Raw genomic sequence first — 10653 nt, 5'->3', positions numbered from 1 at the left:
CCCCCACCCCTTCAGCTGCTGCAGGGAAGGCGGAGAAGCCCCTCTGCAGACCCCAACACCTTCCCCCTCCAATCAGCCAGCTCTGCAGATGGACGTAGCAAGAAGGAGCCAGTGAGCAGGAAGCACCGGGCGAGGGATAATCAGCTCTCTCATTAGTTTTCATTAGGGGCAGCCATCAGCCAGGCCGGCTGCTGCAGTCTTGCCGGAATATGGCTCTGCAGAGTGACTCAGCAGCAAACGCAGCCCGGAGCCACTGCTCTGTTCCTGGAGGGTTGGGACAGCCTCCCTGCCTTCTCCAAGGGCAGGGCACCCCCTGTTCCCTCTGTGTGCCCTGGGAGACCTACCCCAGCCACGCCGGAACGCCTCCTTCTCCAAGGGCAGGGCAACCCCTGTTCCCTCTGTGTGCCCAGGGAGACCTACCCCAGCCACGCCGGAACGCCTCCTTCTCCAAGGGCAGGGCAACCCCTGTTCCCTCTGTGTGCCCAGGGAGACCTACCCCAGCCACGCCGGAACGCCTCCTTCCCATCCCGAAGGGATCTGCATTCTAGCTCGGCCGCTGGTCAGAAGGCATCCCAGTGCAGAATCGACGGGGTCTCAGTGAAAACACACCAGCCAATGAGCACGTGTGCACACATAGGTGCTGCTTGCCAGGTGGTCGTATTAGAAAGTTGGCCTAGTGGTTAGAGCAGTGGCTTGGGAGTCAGGGCGTCTGGGGTCTAGCCCCAGCTCGGCCACTAATGAACTGGGGTAAGTCTCTGGGCTTCCGTCTCCCTCGGTGTAAAACTGTCTCTTGCAGAAGCTTCCTTTAGCGCGAAGGACGATGTTCTCTATTTAGACGGTCAAGGGCTGTCTGTGACACGTCTAGCACCATGGGGCCCTGATCTCAGCTGGTGCTTCTAAGTGCTACTGCAATGCAAATAACACACTCCTCAGAGAGACCAGAACCGTAAGCCACTGTGTTATCTCTGCCTTAGCAAGGGGGAGCTTTGGCTGGCGCTTACGCTGCGTGAGAGCAGTCTGCCCGCCTCACCAGCAAACTCCTGCAGGTTCTGCCAGGCTAAACCTGGCCTTGCAGGTAACAGCCAGGTCCTGAGTTCCCCTTTTATGGGCACTTTATGTTTGTTCTTTCTTGTTATCGCTCTCAAAGTCATTTTCATCTGCACATGGCCACTCGGCTCACAGGGAGGAGCGTAACACTACTAATGAGGGATACCACCGAAGTTTGGGTTTTGCAAATCTCAATTTTATCCAGGCCAGCCCAGTGCAGGGAGGGGCGAGACGCACACTTTCCGTTTTGTCCTATGTCCCTTTATGGCTGCCGCCGCTCATGGATTTCCCTGATGGACTGGCAGCAGCAGGTGGGTTTTTTTTTCCTGCGCGATGTGGATGAACCAGTCTGTGTAATTTGAGTGGTGCTGCAGAGATCTGGCTCCTTTGGGGTCGATTCAAGCAGTTGATGGCCAGGTTCACAAGGTGAGCCCACAGAGCCTGAGGCAAGCACTCGTATATAGCCCCTAAGCCATATGGGTGTCGTGTCCCGCGGTTGGCGTGAGCACCTCTCATGCATGCTGCATGCCTGCCCTGAAGCAAGATGGAATCAAGTCCTGCTGCTCATCACTGAGGCTCAAAATAAGCAAACACTAGCCCCAGATCCCAGCAAACGCTTCTACCTGCACATGCGGTGTCCTCGGGCTGCAGGATCAGCTCCGGCCTCAGCTCCCTGCTCCCGAAGGCGATTGTTAGGATCTGCTGAGGGGTCCCACCCTGGCTCTTGAGGGGTCAGAGGAGGAAACAAACAATCGTGTGTCCAATTCCCTTGGGGGGAGAAGGGAAAACTCTGCCCTCCCTTACACCGCTGATTCCCTGCTGTCTCCCAGGGTCTTTCACTGGGGTAGCAGAGGGCAGACATGGGTTTATGCAGGGGCAGGATTTGGCCCTGCAACTGGAATGCACATAACAATTCTGGGGATGACCCGTGAGCGAGAGCAGAATAGGGCCACAGGGAAAGAGGGAAACCAAGGCAGCGTTTACACGTCTTTGCGCTTCCCATATCCTGGAGCAGCCAGGACCCAGTGTAACTTAGAGCAGCCTCAAGGCTGCGGTAATTCATGCTCCAATCCCTATGTGGGCCCTGACAAGCAGTGCACTCTGCCCCCTCCCTGCCCTCAGCCCGCTCCTGACTTGGTCCCGACACTCCGGGCTGGGAGCTCCAGCTCTGCACCAGTCTGGGGGGCAGCTGGGACTTGCAAGGCCCCTTTTGCCACCAGCGCGTCCTGAGGCCCGGCCCCCGGGAGTGGATCTGCTAGGTGAGGAGGTCCCATTTGTACGTGGCCACTTTCGACTAGGCTTCTCTGGCTTTGACCATGGGCAGCCCGGGCCGGCAGCCAGCACAAGGCAGGAGGGGCAGATGCTTTGTGTGGGACCATGGCCTACCTGGGAGGATTTCCTCCCCTGCCCCCCTCCCTTTTGGAAAGCGATGCTCCCCCCAGCCGTCGGGCCCTGCAGCTCCAGCAGGGTGTGAGAGGAGCTGGTCGCAGCCATTAAAGGGACAGCGCCTTGCTCTGCTCCTTGGGCACTGACAGCAGCTGCGACTCTGACCCGGGGGGGGATTTAAGGACCTCCGTCCCCCGGAGAGCAGGGAGGCAGGCCGGAGGCTCACCAAGGGGGCCCCGAGGCAGAAGCAGGGAGGTGCTGCTACACTCGCCCGGCCCCCAGGAACAAAAGTGGCATGCAGTGCGCGCACACCCACCCCGGCTCTCTCCATGGGGCTGCCCCGAGCCCTGGTGTGGGGCCGGAAGGAGAACGTGACAAATCCCCTAAGCAGGAGACTCCACTCCCCAGCAACCCTGCCCCACTGCACCTCCCTGTCAGAAGCAACAAAGCATGAAACCAAACGGGCCAGGAGAGCCCTGGCCCTGTAGGGGGGAAGGCCCCTTCCCCACGAGGGTGAGGGGAGAGGGAAGTGCCCCTCCCCTGCCTCAGCAAAGAGCCAGGGAGCACTGGTGCCTTGTCCCTAGGGATGGGGTGACACCATTACTCAATGCAAACACCCAGCACTGATCTAAAGGCCGGGGAGATCCAAGGGCCCACGCTGCAGCTCCCCATCCCCTGCCCCACGCCGCTGCATTTTGGCATTTGCCTTGCAGGTGCTCAGGGTCCTGCGGCTGAGTGTGGCAAGGAAACCCAGCCAGCCCCAAGCACGGGAGGTGTCCCCCAGCGTCTGCATTCCCAGTCTGACCCCACGAGCTCTCAGCTCCCTCCGGAAGCAGAACAACATCTTCCAGCCAGCAGGGCAGGTGTGGGGGTGGATCGCCTTCCCAAGCTGCCATGTGCGGCTCCTGGTTCATCCGGCCCAGGAGCAGGTGCCTTGCAGCAGGGGGGGGTCTGTTTCGCACAGACGCCCCCATCCTCCTCCAGGGAGAGAGGCTGAAGCTCCAATGTGGCAGCTGGCCTCCATCTGCCTCCACTCAGGGGAGTCCCAGCAGCACTTCCCCACTCAACTCCCCTAGGCAGGCGCCGCCCTCGTCTCTATTTAGATCAGAGCCAAGCCCGGATCCAAACACCCCTGGATTCTGGAGCCTCTGCAGTCCGGATCCAGGAGTAAAGCCACATTTTTGCCACTTAAGCCGATCTCTAACAATAGTTGCCGTCAATGCGGCGTTACCTCGAGTTCTCTACCTGAGTGAACCCCCTCTTGTGCCAGCCTCGCTCGAGTGAGGTGCAGAATAATACCGGAGCAGCACCGAGCGATGAGGTTAGCCGCCGTAGCCTGAAACCCAGCATGGACCGGACAATGCAAGTTAAAAGCACGCCCCACGCTTGAATTAAGGGGCTTTGTGTGTGGGCAGGAGTCGAGTTCGGGCCGACACTCGCGTGAACTCTGCAGCGAGGACCAGGCTAAAGTCACACCGAGGATTCTGTTTAAAGCTGGTTGAAACAGAACCAGAGGCTGGCTTTGCCTTTACAAACCCATCAGGGTGGGACTTAGCCAGGACTAAGGACAGTTCAAATGCCCAGGGCCCATTTGAACGGAACTAGAGCTGAATAGGAAATTGTTTTCCCATCTCACAAGACGTTCTGCAATTTTTGAAATTTGTGCCTGTCCCAAACCAGGGCGAAAAGTCGAAATCGCGAACATTTTTCGTGCGCCGAAAATCGGACCCAAATTCAGCGTGGGTCAGTTGAAACATTTGCGTGTCAATCCTTTTGAAACGTTTCCTTTCGATGTTGCCCTTTATCATTTTTTTTTATTTGTATTTTTTTGTTTGTTTTACTATAAGTTAACTTGAATTGCAAAACGAAACATGGAATGATTTGTTTCAAAACTGGCAAACCAGGACATCTTGGCAACGTTGAAACTCTTGTTCCACATTTTTTTGAAATGCAGAATTCGTCCAGACTGATCCCTTCCCACTAACAGTTTCAGTGAGGACAAATCAGCATTTTCCAGTGAAACAAACATTTTGCCCCAAAAATTCCCAGCTTGCTCTAACCTGAACCCCTAACATTTGCCTGGAGGGGCACTGCTTTTGTCCTAGAAGATATTAACCAAGAAAAACAGCCTTGAGATGATGCCATCAGAGCGCACCGTGGAGGTGAAACAAAATCACTTCTACATGAAAGCACCTCACCAGCTGGGAACTCCTCCCTTTGCCCCTCCGGAACTCCCCTAGACACAGGTTCAGGGCCCTGTGAGGGAGGTGGATTGAGATGAAACGCGCATCACCTGCGTTGCTGTGAGTTAATTGTGTTCATGCCCTCTGTAAATAAAAATGATGACAGTACAGGCTGACAGGTTGGCTGCAATAAGGATACACTATTACTCTGAGACCCACAGGGGAATCGCCCCAGTCGGGGGTGTGTGTGTGTGTGTGAAGAATGATAGATGGGAAATGTTGACAATGTGGATATTTACCTGTCTCAGCTGGAGTCCTCGGAACCTCGAGGACAAGGGGAGGCACAAATCTTTGTGCTGCAAGGGTTATTGGTTCCGTCAAAACCCTGCCGAAGCGATGGAGAGAAACTACAGAGCGGTGTCAAACCAGCCCAGGCTTCGCTCCCTGCTTTGTTCACCGACTTGCCAATTCAGTAATTGCATTAGTGACTGCGCGGTTCCTGAAATAGCTCCTCGTCACTTACCTAGGGCGACGGAATGGAGAGCCAGAGAGGAAGGATGGTTTTATGTTTAAAAACCTGGGGCCAGGAGTGCAGGTCCTAACTCCGCCACAGACTCCCGCTGTGACCTTGCCCATGTCACTTGAGGGCTGATTTTCAAAAGAGCTCAGCCTGTTGGGATTGAAAATTCCAGCCCTGATCTCTCTGGGCCATAATTCCCTGTCTGGCAAAGGGAGATCATAACCCTTCCGTTCTCCTCTGCCAGGGCCCAGTTAGACTGTTGTAAGCTCGTTAGTCTAATGAGAAGGCCTGCTGGATCTGGGCAATCTCAAAAAGCTTCTGGAGGATAGGAAATATGTGCCATGCTGTTCAGTGCCCGCTGTGGAGTGAGGCGGGGAGGGGCTGTCCCCCCGCCCTGTTCCCAATACCCGTGTCACCAAGGAACACCATCACAGCCAAGTGCCCGCACGTCCTGCGCCCACCTCACATCATATAGGATAATTGCCCAGAGCCCAGTTGCACTCTTGCTGGCATTCTCAGCGGACAAGCCCAGGACTGTGTGAGCCCTGGGCACCAGTCTCTCCTCAGGGCCTAGAGACGGTCTCTCCAGCTCAGGCATGGGGAGAAATGGCATTGGCAGAGCACTGGGAGAAACCCAGGCTGCTGGTGCGGCCTGTAATGATGATGGATGGAGTTCGCTGGGGCTGCGCTCTCTAGGGCGACCAGGAGGAAAGTCTTTATCACAGTATCTATGTGGGCGGCCACAATGGGCCCGATCCTGAGCGCCATCAGGCACCAGCAGCTCCCACTAACACCAGTGGGTGCCCAGCACCTCTGAAAAATCAGCCCTTGTGTTTAGGTGCCCAACTTTAGACTGCCAAGCGGGCAGGAGGGGGAGGCTTTAGCTGGTGGCCCCCAGCACTGCTCACCTAAGGTGGGTAAGAATTGTTAGGAGATAGGGAAACTGAGGCAGAGAAAAGGGAAGGGAGCCAGTGGCAGCACTAGGATGGGAACCCGGGTCAGCTGTTCTACCCACAGGACAACACTGCCTCTTGTAAGCAACTGGACTTTCAGAGAACATCAAGATGTGTAAGAAGAGCTCGGTGCACCCTCTATCACATCTGGAGTGAAAGGGTCCAAACATAGCAACATGTGACCTCATCGTCCCCAGGCAGAAGAGCTGGGCAACTCCGCGTCATGTCTGCAAGGGAGCAGGCTGCCCCCAATCCCCAAAATACACCCGCACTCCCCCCGCACTGGGGAAAGGAACCCCCTTACAAGACACCAGCCCTCCACTGATTAGGGCCTGGTCCCTAGCCCGTTTGAAGTCAGTAGAACGACTCCCTGGATTGCAGTGGGCTTTGGATTGGGCCTTTAAGGCAGACCCCAGTCGGAGTAGAACTCTGCACCTTGATACCCCTGGAAGCTGCAGCCAAGCGAGTCCCCACCCAAGGCCTGGGCTGATCTTTTCCCTCCCGCTTTGGGTTGGTTTCAAAGGGCCGATGTAGCGCGCCGAGCCGAGCTCTACCCTTGCACGCCGCGGGCGACATATGGAAACAAAGGCAATTCTCAGCCCAGGCCAGCTCCTGCCGAAAGGGCTCTCTCCGGGGGCAGGCCGGGCGCCCGAGCCGGCTGGGGGCACGTCTGACATGTGGCTCAGCAGGTCCGTAGTCCCTGCAAAGGGGGGCAATGGATCAGCGGTGCTCGCCAACGGCCTCTGCACTAGGCACAAAGCTGGGGCCAATTCTCTCTTTTACCGCAGCCGGATTACGGTTGGGGGAGCAAAGAGCCTTAGCCGCTCCCCACACGGGTCCATCCTGAGCACAGCGACCGCTCCCTGCTAGTCCTGAGGGGCATCAGTCACCCCTCAAAGGGACCAACCCCCCATTGTGCTGCACTGGTCTCAGTGGGGTGCACACGCACACCCCGCTTGCAGGCTCGCTGCTGGGTTATCAGGAGGCACATGTGATTCCTGTTCTGGGCCACTCAGGGCTGGCGTTAGGGACGGGAGGAGGGGATTTCCCAATCGCTTGGTCTCTCCTCTTCCATCCCAGGTTCCCCCCACCTAAGCACCGCTCCCCGGGAGCATAGCGACAGCAGCAGAGCCCACAGCTGCAGGCTACATTAAGGGCAAGGCCTGCAGGTTTGAGGCAGAGAGCGGTGGATCCAGGACTCCCGAGCACCCGCTGTAAGCTAGTGTAATGAAACCAGGATCAGGGCCGGCTCCAGGCACCAGCTTAACAAGCAGGTGCTTGGGGCGGCCAAGGGAGAGGGGCGGCACCTGCGGCAATTCGGGAGCTGGGGGGAGCCGAGCCCCGGCACCAGAGCTCTGACGGCTCTTCTGTTCCTGACCTCCAGGACAAGCGGTGGGACGGACCCAGCACCCCCACTCCCGCCCCCAGCTGCAGGGATCCAAACTCTCTGATCAGAACCTGGGCTTGAGTCTAGGTCAGAGCCAAAGCCAGAAGTGGCCACGTTTTCTGGACCCTGTTCGGAAGCAGCCTGGCATGGTGAGAACAATGGATCGCAAAAAGCTCTCACCCCGTGAGTCTGACATCACCTGCGAACAGCTGGGGACATAGGAATCAGCAGACTGGATCAGACCAGGGGCCAGAGTCCTGTCTCTGACAGTGGCAGCACCAGATGCCCTGAGGAAGGTGTAAAAACCCGTAGCAGATGCAGGACAATCTGCCCCCACATTAGGTCTCAGCCCTGGTCTCTAATAGTCAGAGATTGGCTCACCCCCGGGAGCAGCAGGTTCAAGCCCGCTTCCAGAATGTCTGTTCTCGTTAATTACAATCACTCGGGATACTCCTGGTCCAGGTGAATCCTGCTTCCTCAAGCCACCGCTGATCTAAATCTAATCCAAATCCCGGGCCCGTCTCTGGCACACAGCAATAAGGAAACCAGCCCCTGGGTGTCTCCATGTTGGGAAACCCACCCACTGAGTGTCCCAAACGTGCCCCTTGGATGCCACAGATCTGGGACCCCTTCAAGCCAGCACTGGGCTTGAACCAAACTGGCCCTGCCCAGCCCCTGCCCATGGGAAGATTGGCTTCCAGAGCTGAATGTTGTAGGTCAGCCTCGTCTTACCCAAGGGGAGAGGGATGGGCGAAGCCGGGGCCAGACACAGCCCAGATTTACCCACGTTTGGCCAGGATCAAAAATCACCTTGATTTTCCCCCATCTCTCCTGGAAAATGCTCTCTGTCCCCTTTGAGCAATGCTTGCCAGTGTAGCCCCATGGCCGGGCACTACCCTGGCACTCAGGGGCCTGGTGGGCTCGTCCCAGCTCCGCCACTGACACATGGTATGAACTAGGGCGAGCGACTTGCCTACCTCTGAGAGGAGGCTGATGCTGCCGGGCGATGTGTTCTCTAAGGGCCATTGGCCAGATTTTTTAAAAGGCGTCTAATCCGGCCCCAAATCTTCTTATTCCAGAATTCAGTGAAATCAAATTCAAGCCCGTCCCCTTTCCCCTGCTGACTTGTGTTCCTTCAGCCTGGCTTAATAATCTCCTTCCCCTTTAATCACCTCTCGCCCAGGCGCAGACTCATCCCTTCTTCCTCCGAGGCCATAAATCCAAACCCAAGCTCGCCCGGGCCTCGTGAAATATTTATTCTCTCCATCCCGCACCACCGTCTCCCGTCCAAAGAGGACGAAGGGAACGGATCGATGCTATTGATCTGTGTAGAATTGCAGTGGCTCCGAGCGAGAGCCGGGGAAAGCAAAGGGGAAAAAAAGCTTACGGTGGCCAATACAAAAGAGCCCATCTGGCGCGCGCTTGTTCCCTGGGCATTTGATTAGATACAGCCATCGCCCGCAGACGGGGCGACTTCCTTCGCCCGTGCACAGGTCATGAGCTGGAGAGCCTCAGCTGTGCTCTTCCTGTCGCTTGTCACATGGGAAATAAACAGCCAGGAGCTCAAAGCTGCCTGCCTTGACCCTGCGGCGTGGTGGACGCCTATATCCGCCTCCGGACTCCCCACGCCGTGCCGGGTCCACCCTCGCCCTTGCCTGGAGCCGTGACTAGAAACAGCATCGAGCTAGCATGGAAGGGCCAGCCAGATCCAAAGGTGGGAAACGTTTGGCCCCAGGATTTTGGCCCGAGTTCGGAACCCGTATCGTCTTGCTAGGAAGCCATCCCCGGCGCTGGAGGGTAATCTGGAGCTAAAGGATTTTCTCCAGCCTAGGTTCTGCAGGAGGGCGTCACGGTGGTCCTGACTGCCTGATCTTCTGGAGCTAGGCATGTCCTGCGCTCAGCTGATTTCAAACCACGCTCCGGGCCTCAGGGAAAGGGAAGCCAGTGCAGGGGCGGGAAGATGGGCTGGAGCTGGCTCGTGCCGTGACCTAGATATTCAGAACCATTTCCACCTCGCTGCCATCCCGCCCAGCTGCATTGCGCTTTGCACGATAGCAGCAGAGCACGGGGCCCAGAACCCAGAGACCAAGGTCAGAGCACGGGGCCCAGAACCCAGAGACCAAGGTCAGCTCCCCACCTTGAAGCTAAAGGGAGTGAGTTGTATCTGACAGGTGCAGACTACGATCCCGGAAAGGCACGAGGCACCCCTCTATGAGCCTGAGATGGGAGGGGACAGGGGCTCTGATTCACTAGATCATGGTGGGACGCCATATACAGTGCGACATGGCACCGGTGCACAGTGGGGTAAGATACTCCCAGGGATCTAGGCACCATCAATGGAGAGAGACCCTCAGGGGGGACTTTAAAACTGCCTGAGCAGGTTAGGCACCAAGGTTCTGTTGAAAACCAGGGGGGCCAGGTGCCTTCAAAACTCCTACCAGGCCTCTCTTTGGGCTCCTAAATCCCTTGGACAATTCTGGCTCTACGTGTCTGGAGATCTGGGGGCAATTGAAACGCGCCTGGTGCAAGGCTGTGGAGAGCCAGGCCCCGGCGTGTGCTCTGCTGCCCTCTCCCCAGCAGGACACTGGGCCAGAATATCCCTAGAACGGTTGGACTGGGAGGGACCACACGAGGTCACCTAGTCCAGCCCCCGGCACTGAGATAAATCATCGCTAGCTCTTCTAGACGCGCTTTTCATCAGCAGATCTCCTAGGGCTTTACCAGGAGGTCATTGTCTTTATCCCATCGTACAGCTGGGGAAACTGAGGCACAGGGAGGGGAAGTGACTTGCCCAGGGTCACTGGCAGAGCCGCACACAGAACCCGCGGTTCCTGAGTCCCAGGCCAGTGCTCTAACCACTAGGCCACACCACAGTCATAGCTGTCCCCCTATGGAAATGGATCCCTGCTCAGCTCAGATAGTCCCGTGGGGGGTGGGGAAAGCAGCCCAGGATGGCCCAGTGGTTAGACACTAGCCTAGGACTCGAGAGATGAGAGGTCAGTTCCCTGCTCGGTCACAGACTCCCGGTGTGACCCTGGGCAAGTCACTTGTCTCTCCGTGCCTCGGTTCCCCATCTGTGCAATGGGGAGAGCAGCCCTGTCTTGCAGGGGGGCTGCGAGGTGCCCAGATGCCACAGCAAGGGGGGTGATGTAAATGTCCCAGACAGAGGTCAAAGCC

The sequence above is a fragment of the Chrysemys picta genome, chromosome 19 (assembly GCF_011386835.1).
Source record: "Chrysemys picta bellii isolate R12L10 chromosome 19, ASM1138683v2, whole genome shotgun sequence".
Lineage (NCBI taxonomy): Eukaryota > Metazoa > Chordata > Testudines > Emydidae > Chrysemys > Chrysemys picta.
The sequence above is the reverse complement of the archived record's forward strand: the minus strand, read 5'-3'. Positions refer to the sequence as shown.